This window comes from Solenopsis invicta, chromosome 7 (assembly GCF_016802725.1).
Source record: "Solenopsis invicta isolate M01_SB chromosome 7, UNIL_Sinv_3.0, whole genome shotgun sequence".
NCBI classification, from domain to species: Eukaryota; Metazoa; Arthropoda; class Insecta; order Hymenoptera; family Formicidae; genus Solenopsis; species Solenopsis invicta.
The window spans coordinates 5,302,064-5,311,709 of record NC_052670.1 but is presented as its reverse complement, the minus strand read 5'-3'; the positions used below and the strand labels follow the sequence as shown (position 1 = coordinate 5,311,709).

At 39.8% G+C, this 9,646-nt stretch overlaps 1 protein-coding gene across 22 annotated transcripts in view; it reads right to left on the bottom strand.

Annotated features, from left to right (window-relative positions):
* LOC105205448 (flocculation protein FLO11) overlaps window positions 1-9,646 on the bottom strand; it is a 334,932-nt gene that overhangs the window by 143,075 nt on the left and 182,211 nt on the right. The window lies entirely within an intron of this gene.

The window sequence follows — 9,646 nt, the reverse complement described above, 5'->3', positions numbered from 1 at the left end:
ATTTTCTGTCGACTGTTAAGTTGCCGGAAAATTTCTGAAAAACTCTTCCCCTAAACGAATCCCTGCGCAAAATTTTTCTGGGATACTACAATTAAAAGCACTTTGACTTAAAACAAGTCAAGATTGAATTGAACTTACTCCAACATCTCTTCGCCTCAAGAAAAGAAAACAATTATTCAAGGATCACTGTTACTACTCATCGTGTGAACCATCGTGGGAACCAATAAACGCAAATAATACCATTATCAAGCAATCATCGTTGAAATCATTTAAACTACCTAAACCCTAGAACATTTGTAACCGCCATAACCTGATTTTATTGGATCTGCTACGACTTCCGGAACTTTAGAATTCTCATGTTCAGAGTTACCAACGAGTAATACTATCGACTTCAACGAGTTAGCCCCACCCGCAAGCTTTTTGGAAGAGTATTTGACCAGCAACCATCCTCAAACCTAGAGTTATAGACGACTCTCATCCTATATAGAACATCTCTCTCTCTCGTCAAACCGAGCTCTCGACATCCCAGGGTATAGCCGGCCCAGCAGGTTGCCCTAAAAAGAGAGCATCCCTTTTCCTCGCGACCGAGGTACGCGGCGGAATTGGAAGGTCGCTCCCCCGGGACGTGACAATAGATAGCGATTCGTTTGCAATTCGCGCTGGGATCTTCAATAGTTATGTTTCTGATGCAGATCAACGCTTGTTCGACGCTTTTTAACGTAAAACACGTGAGATATCGCATAGATAGCGATTCGTTTGCAATTCGCGCTGGGAACTTCAATAGTTATGTTTCTGATGAAGATCCACGCTTGTTCGACGCATTTTAACGTAAAACACGTGAGTTATCGCATAGATAACGATTCATTTGCAATTCGCGCAGGGAACTTCAATAGTTTCGTTTCTGATGCAGATCAACGCTTGTTTGACGCTTTTTAACGTAAAACACGTGAGATATCGCATAGATAACGATTAATTTGCAATTCTCGCTGTAAACGTCAATAGTTTCGTTTCTGATGAAGATCCACGCTTGTTTGACGCTTTTTAACGTAAAACACGTGAGATATCGCATAGATAGCGATTCGTTTGCAATTCGCGCTGGGATCTTCAATAGTTATGTTTCTGATGCAGATCAACGCTTGTTCGACGCTTTTTAACGTAAAACACGTGAGATATCGCATAGATAGCGATTCGTTTTCAATTCGCGCTGGGAACTTCAATAGTTTCGTTTCTGATGCAGATCCACGCTTGTTTGACACTTCTTAACGTAAAACACGTAAGATATCGCATAGATAACGATTCATTTGCAATTTGTGCTTGGAACTTCAATAGCTATGTTTCTGATGCAGATCAACGTTTGTTCGACGCTTTTTAACGTAAAACACGTGAGATATCGCATAGATAACGATTCATTTGCAATTCGCGCAGGGAACTTCAATAGTTTCGTTTCTGATGCAGATCAACGCTTGTTTGACGCTTTTTAACGTAAAACACGTGAGTTATCGCAAAGATAACGATTCATTTGCAATTCGCACTGGGAACTTCAATAGTTACGTTTCTGATGCAGATCAACGTTTGTTCGACGCTTTTTAACGTAAAACACGTGAGATATCGCATAGATAACGATTCATTTGCAATTCGCGCTGGGAACTTCAATAGCTTCGTTTCTGATGCAGATCAACGCTTGTTTGAAGCATTTTATGGTAAAACACGTGAGATATCGCATAGATAACGATTCGTTTGCAATTCGCGCTGGGAACTTCAATAGTTATGTTTCTGATGCAGATCAACGCTTGTTCGACGCTTTTTAACGTAAAACACGTGAGATATCGCATAGATAGCGATTCGTTTGCAATTCGCGCTGGGAACTTCAATAGTTTCGTTTCTGATGCAGATCCACGCTTGTTTGACGCTTTTTAACGTAAAACACGTGAGATATCGCATAGATAGCGATTCGTTTGCAATTCGCGCTGGGATCTTCAATAGTAATGTTTCTGATGCAGATCAACGCTTGTTCGACGCTTTTTAACGTAAAACACGTGAGATATCGCATAGATAACGATTCGTTTGCAATTCGCGCTGGGAACTTCAATAGTTATGTTTCTGATGAAGATCCACGCTTGTTCGACGCATTTTAACGTAAAACACGTGAGTTATCGCATAGATAACGATTCATTTGCAATTCGCGCAGGGAACTTCAATAGTTTCGTTTCTGATGCCGATCAACGCTTGTTTGACGCTTTTTAACGTAAAACACGTGAGATATCGCATAGATAACGATTAATTTGCAATTCTCGCTGTAAACGTCAATAGTTTCGTTTCTGATGAAGATCCACGCTTGTTTGACGCTTTTTAACGTAAAACACGTGAGATATCGCATAGATAGCGATTCGTTTGCAATTCGCGCTGGGATCTTCAATAGTTACGTTTCTGATGCAGATCAACGCTTGTTCGACGCTTTTTAACGTAAAACACGTGAGATATCGCATAGATAGCGATTCGTTTTCAATTCGCGCTGGGAACTTCAATAGTTTCGTTTCTGATGCAGATCCACGCTTGTTTGACACTTCTTAACGTAAAACACGTAAGATATCGCATAGATAACGATTCATTTGCAATTTGTGCTTGGAACATCAATAGCTATGTTTCTGATGCAGATCAACGTTTGTTCGACGCTTTTTAACGTAAAACACGTGAGATATCGCATAGATAACGATTCATTTGCAATTCGCGCAGGGAACATCAATAGTTTCGTTTCTGATGCAGATCAACGCTTGTTTGACGCTTTTTAACGTAAAACACGTGAGTTATCGCAAAGATAACGATTCATTTGCAATTCGCGCAGGGAAATTCAATAGTTTCGTTTCTGATGCAGATCAACGCTTGTTTGACGCTTTTTAACGTAAAACACGTGAGATATCGCATAGATAACGATTAATTTGCAATTCTCGCTGTAAACGTCAATAGTTTCGTTTCTGATGAAGATCCACGCTTGTTTGACGCTTTTGAACGTAAAACACGTGAGATATCGCATAGATAGAGATTCGTTTGCAATTCGCGCTGGGATCTTCAATAGTTATGTTTCTGATGCAGATCAACGCTTGTTCGACGCTTTTTAACGTAAAACACGTGAGATATCGCATAGATAAAGATTCATTTGCAATTCGCGCAGGGAACTTCAATAGTTATGTTTCTGATGCAGATCAACGCTTGTTCGACGCTTTTTAACGTAAAACACGTGAGATATCGCATAGATAGCGATTCGTTTGCATTTCGCGCTGGGAACTTCAATAGTTTCGTTTCTGATGCAGATCCACGCTTGTTTGACGCTTTTTAACTTAAAACACGTAAGATATCGCATAGATAACGATTCATTTGCAATTCGCGCAGGGAACTTCAATAGTTATGTTTCTGATGCAGAACGACGCTTGTTCTACGCTTTTTAACGTAAAACACGTGAGATATCGCATAGATAGCGATTCGTTTGCAATTCGCGCTGGGATCTTCAATAGATATGTTTCTGATGCAGATCAACGATTGTTCGACGCCTTTTAACGTAAAACACGTGAGATATCGCATAGATAAAGATTCATTTGCAATTCGCGCAGGGAACTTCAATAGTTTCGTTTCTGATGCAGATCCACGCTTGTTTGGCGCTTCTTAACGTAAAACACGTAAGATATCGCATAGATAACGATTCATTTGCAATTTGTGCTTGGAACTTCAATAGTTATGTTTCTGACGCAGATCAACGTTTGTTCGACGCTTTTTAACGTAAAACACCTGAGATATCGCATAGATAGCGATTCGTTTGCAATTCGCGCTGGGAACTTCAATAGTTTCGTTTCTGATGCAGATCCACGCTTGTTTGACGCTTTTTAACGTAAAACACGTGAGATATCGCATAGGTAGCGATTCGATTGCAATTCGCGCTGGGATCTTCAATAGTAATGTTTCTGATGCAGATCAACGCTTGTTCGACGCTTTTAAACGTAAAACACGTGAGATATCGCATAGATAACGATTCGTTTGCAATTCGCGCTGGGAACTTCAATAGTTATGTTTCTGATGAAGATCCACGCTTGTTCGACGCATTTTAACGTAAAACACGTGAGTTATCGCATAGATAACGATTCATTTGCAATTCGCGCAGGGAACTTCAATAGTTTCGTTTCTGATGCCGATCAACGCTTGTTTGACGCTTTTTAACGTAAAACACGTGAGATATCGCATAGATAACGATTAATTTGCAATTCTCGCTGCAAACGTCAATAGTTTCGTTTCTGATGAAGATCCACGCTTGTTTGACGCTTTTTAACGTAAAAGACGTGAGATATCGCATAGATAGCGATTCGTTTGCAATTCGCGCTGGGATCTTCAATAGTTATGTTTCTGATGCAGATCAACGCTTGTTCGACGCTTTTTAACTTAAAACACGTGAGATATCGCATAGATAGCGATTCGTTTTCAATTCGCGCTGGGAACTTCAATAGTTTCGTTTCTGATGCAGATCCACGCTTGTTTGACACTTCTTAACGTAAAATACGTAAGATATCGCATAGATAACGATTCATTTGCAATTTGTGCTTGGAACATCAATAGCTATGTTTCTGATGCAGATAAACGTTTGTTCGACGCTTTTTAACGTAAAACACGTGAGATATCGCATAGATAACGATTCATTTGCAATTCGCGCAGGGAACTTCAATAGTTTCGTTTCTGATGCAGATCAACGCTTGTTTGACGCTTTTTAACGTAAAACACGTTAGTTATCGCAAAGATAACGATTCATTTGCAATTCGCGCAGGGAAATTCAATAGTTTCGTTTCTGATGTAGATCAACGCTTGTTTGACGCTTTTTAACGTAAAACACGTGAGATATCGCATAGATAACGATTAATTTGCAATTCTCGCTGTAAACGTCAATAGTTTTGTTTCTGATGAAGATCCACGCTTGTTTGACGCTTTTGAACGTAAAACACGTGAGATATCGCATAGACAGAGATTCGTTTGCAATTCGCGCTGGGATCTTCAATAGTTATGTTTCTGATGCAGATCAACGCTTGTTCGACGCTTTTTAACGTAAAACACGTGAGATATCGCATAGATAAAGATTCATTTGCAATTCGCGCAGGGAACTTCAATAGTTATGTTTCTGATGCAGATCAACGTTTGTTCGACGCTTTTTAACGTAAAACACCTGAGATATCGCATAGATAACGATTCATTTGCAATTCGCGCTGGGAACTTCAATAGTTTCGTTTCTGATGCAGATCCACGCTTGTTTGATGCTTTTTAACGTAAAACACGTGAGATATCGCATAGGTAGCTATTCGTTTGCAATTCGCGCTGGGAACTTCAATAGTAATGTTTCTGATGCCGATCAACGCTTGTTTGACGCTTTTTAACGTAAAACACGTGAGATATCGCATAGATAACGATTAATTTGCAATTCTCGCTGTAAACGTCAATAGTTTCGTTTCTGATGCAGATCCACGCTTGTTTGACGCTTTTTAACGTAAAACAAGTAAGATATCGCATAGATAGCGATTAGTTTGCAATTCGCTCTGGGAAATTCAATAGTTACGTTTCTGATGCAGATCAACCCTTGTTTGAAGCATTTTAACGTAAAACACGTGAGATATCGCATAGATAGCGATTCGTTTGCAATTCGAGCTGGGAACATCAATAGTTATGTTTCTGATGAAGATCCACGCTTGTTCGACGCATTTTAACGTAAAACACGTTAGTTATCGCATAGATAACGATTCATTTGCAATTCGCGCAGGGAACTTCAATAGTTTCGTTTCTGATGCAGATCAACGCTTGTTGGACGCATTTTAACGTAAAACACGTGAGATATCGCATAGATAGCGATTCGTTTGCAATTCGCACTGGGAACTACAATAGTTATGTTTCTGATGCAGATCAACGCTTGTTCGACGCTTTAAACGTAAAACACGTGAGATATCGCATAGATAGCGATACGTTTGCATTTCGCGCTGGAAACTTCAATAGTTTCGTTTCTGATGCAGATCCACGCTTGTTTGACGCTTTTTAACGTAAAACACGTAAGATATCGCATAGATAACGATTCATTTGCAATTCGCGCAGGGAAATTCAATAGTTATGTTTCTGATGCAGAACGACGCTTGTTCGACGCTTTTTAACGTAAAACACGTGAGATATTGCATAGATAGCGATTCGTTTGCAATTCGCACTGGGAACTTCAATAGTTATGTTTCTGATGCAGATCCACGCTTGTTTGACGCTTTTTAACGTAAAACACGTGAGATATCGCATAGGTAGCGATTCGTTTGCAATTCGCGCTGGGATCTTCAATAGTAATGTTTCTGATGCAGATCAACGCTTGTTCGACGCTTTTTAACGTAAAACACGTGAGATATCGCATAGATAACGATTCGTTTGCAATTCGCGCTGGGAACTTCAATAGTTATGTTTCTGATGAAGATCCACGCTTGTTCGACGCATTTTAACGTAAAACACGTGAGTTATCGCATAGATAACGATTCATTTGCAATTCGCGCAGGGAACTTCAATAGTTTCGTTTCTGATGCCGATCAACGCTTGTTTGACGCTTTTTAACGTAAAACACGTGAGATATCGCATAGATAACGATTAATTTGCAATTCTCGCTGTAAACGTCAATAGTTTCGTTTCTGATGAAGATCCACGCTTGTTTGACGCTTTTTAACGTAAAACACGTGAGATATCGCATAGATAAAGATTCATTTGCAATTCGCGCAGGGAACATCAATAGTTATGTTTCTGATGCTGATCAACGCTTGTTCGACGCTTTTTAACGTAAAACACGTGAGATATCGCATAGATAGCGATTCGTTTGCATTTCGCGCTGGGAACTTCAATAGTTTCGTTTCTGATGCAGATCCACGCTTGTTTGACGCTTTTTAACGTAAAACACGTGAGATATCGCATAGATAACGATTCATTTGCAATTTGTGCTTGAAACTTCAATAGTTATGTTTCTGATGCAGATCAACGTTTGTTCGACGCTTTTTAACGTAAAACACGTGAGATATCGCATAGATAGCGATTCGTTTGCAATTCGCGCTGGGATCTTCAATAGTTATGTTTCTGATTCAGATCAACGCTTGTTCGACGCTTTTTAACGTAAAACACGTGAGATATCGCATAGATAGCGATTCGTTTGCATTTCGCGCTGGGAACATCAATAGTTTCGTTTCTGATGCAGATCCACGCTTGTTTGACGCTTTTTAACTTAAAACACGTAAGATATCGCATAGATAACGATTCATTTGCAATTCGCGCAGGGAACTTCAATAGTTATGTTTCTGATGCAGAACGACGCTTGTTCGACGCTTTTTAACGTAAAACACGTGAGATATCGCATAGATAGCGATTCGTTTGCAATTCGCACTGGGAACTACAATAGTTATGTTTCTGATGCAGATCATCGCTTGTTCGACGCTTTTTAACGTAAAACACGTGAGATATCGCATAGATAGCGATACGTTTGCATTTCGCGCTGGGAACTTCAATAGTTTCGTTTCTGATGCAGATCCACGCTTGTTTGACGCTTTTTAACGTAAAACACGTAAGATATCGCATAGATAACGATTCATTTGCAATTCGCGCAGGGAACTTCAATAGTTATGTTTCTGATGCAGAACGACGCTTGTTCGACGCTTTTTAACGTAAAACACGTGAGATATCGCATAGATAGCGATTCGTTTGCAATTCGCACTGGGAACTTCAATAGTTACGTTTCTGATGCAGATCAACGTTTGTTCGACGCTTTTTAACGTAAAACACGTGAGATATCGCATAGATAACGATTCATTTGCAATTCGCGCTGGGAACTTCAATAGTTTCGTTTCTGATGCAGATCAACGCTTGTTTGAAGCATTTTATGGTAAAACACGTGAGATATCGCATAGATAGCGATTCGTTTGCAATTCGCGCTGGGATCTTCAATAGTAATGTTTCTGATGCAGATCAACGATTGTTCGACGCTTTTTAACGTAAAACACGTGAGATATCGCATAGATAACGATTCGTTTGCAATTCGCGCTGGGAACTTCAATAGTTATGTTTCTGATGAAGATCCACGCTTGTTCGACGCATTTTAACGTAAAACACGTGAGTTATCGCATAGATAACGATTCATTTGCAATTCGCGCAGGGAACTTCAATAGTTTCGTTTCTGATGCCGATCAACGCTTGTTTGACGCTTTTTAACGTAAAACACGTGAGATATCGCATAGATAACGATTAATTTGCAATTCTCGCTGTAAACGTCAATAGTTTCGTTTCTGATGAAGATCCACGCTTGTTTGACGCTTTTTAACGTAAAACACGTGAGATATCGCATAGATAGCGATTCGTTTGCAATTCGCGCTGGGATCTTCAATAGTTATGTTTCTGATGCAGATCAACGCTTGTTCGACGCTTTTTAACGTAAAACACGTGAGATATCGCATAGATAGCGATTCGTTTTCAATTCGCGCTGGGAACTTCAATAGTTTCGTTTCTGATGCAGATCCACGCTTGTTTGACACTTCTTAACGTAAAACACGTAAGATATCGCATAGATAACGATTCATTTGCAATTTGTGCTTGGAACTTCAATAGCTACGTTTCTGATGCAGATCAACGTTTGTTCGACGCTTTTTAACGTAAAACACGTGAGATATCGCATAGATAACGATTCATTTGCAATTCGCGCAGGGAACATCAATAGTTTCGTTTCTGCTGCAGATCAACGCTTGTTTGACGCTTTTTAACGTAAAACACGTTAGTTATCGCAAAGATAACGATTCATTTGCAATTCGCGCAGGGAAATTCAATAGTTTCGTTTCTGATGCAGATCAACGCTTGTTTGACGCTTTTTAACGTAAAACACGTGAGATATCGCATAGATAACGATTAATTTGCAATTCTCGCTGTAAACGTCAATAGTTTCGTTTCTGATGAAGATCCACGCTTGTTTGACGCTTTTTAACGTAAAACACGTGAGATATCGCATAGACAGCGATTCGTTTGCAATTCGCGCTGGGATCTTCAATAGTTATGTTTCTGATGCAGATCAACGCTTGTTCGACGCTTTTTAACGTAAAACACGTGAGATATCGCATAGATAAAGATTCATTTGCAATTCGCGCAGGGAACTTCAATAGTTATGTTTCTGATGCAGATCAACGCTTGTTCGACGCTTTTTAACGTAAAACACGTGAGATATCGCATAGATAGCGATTCGTTTGCAATTCGCGCTGGGAACTTCAATAGTTTCGTTTCTGATGCAAATCCACGCTTGTTTGACGCTTTTTAACTTAAAACACGTAAGATATCGCATAGATAACGATTCATTTGCAATTCGCGCAGGGAACTTCAATAGTTATGTTTCTGATGCAGAACGACGCTTGTTCGACGCTTTTTAACGTAAAACACGTGAGATATCGCATAGATAGCGATTCGTTTGCAATTCGCGCTGGGATCTTCAATAGTTATGTTTCTGATGCAGATCAACGATTGTTCGACGCTTTTTAACGTAAAACACGTGAGATATCGCATAGATAAAGATTCATTTGCAATTCGCGCAGGGAACTTCAATAGTTTCGTTTCTGATGCAGATCCACGCTTGTTTGGC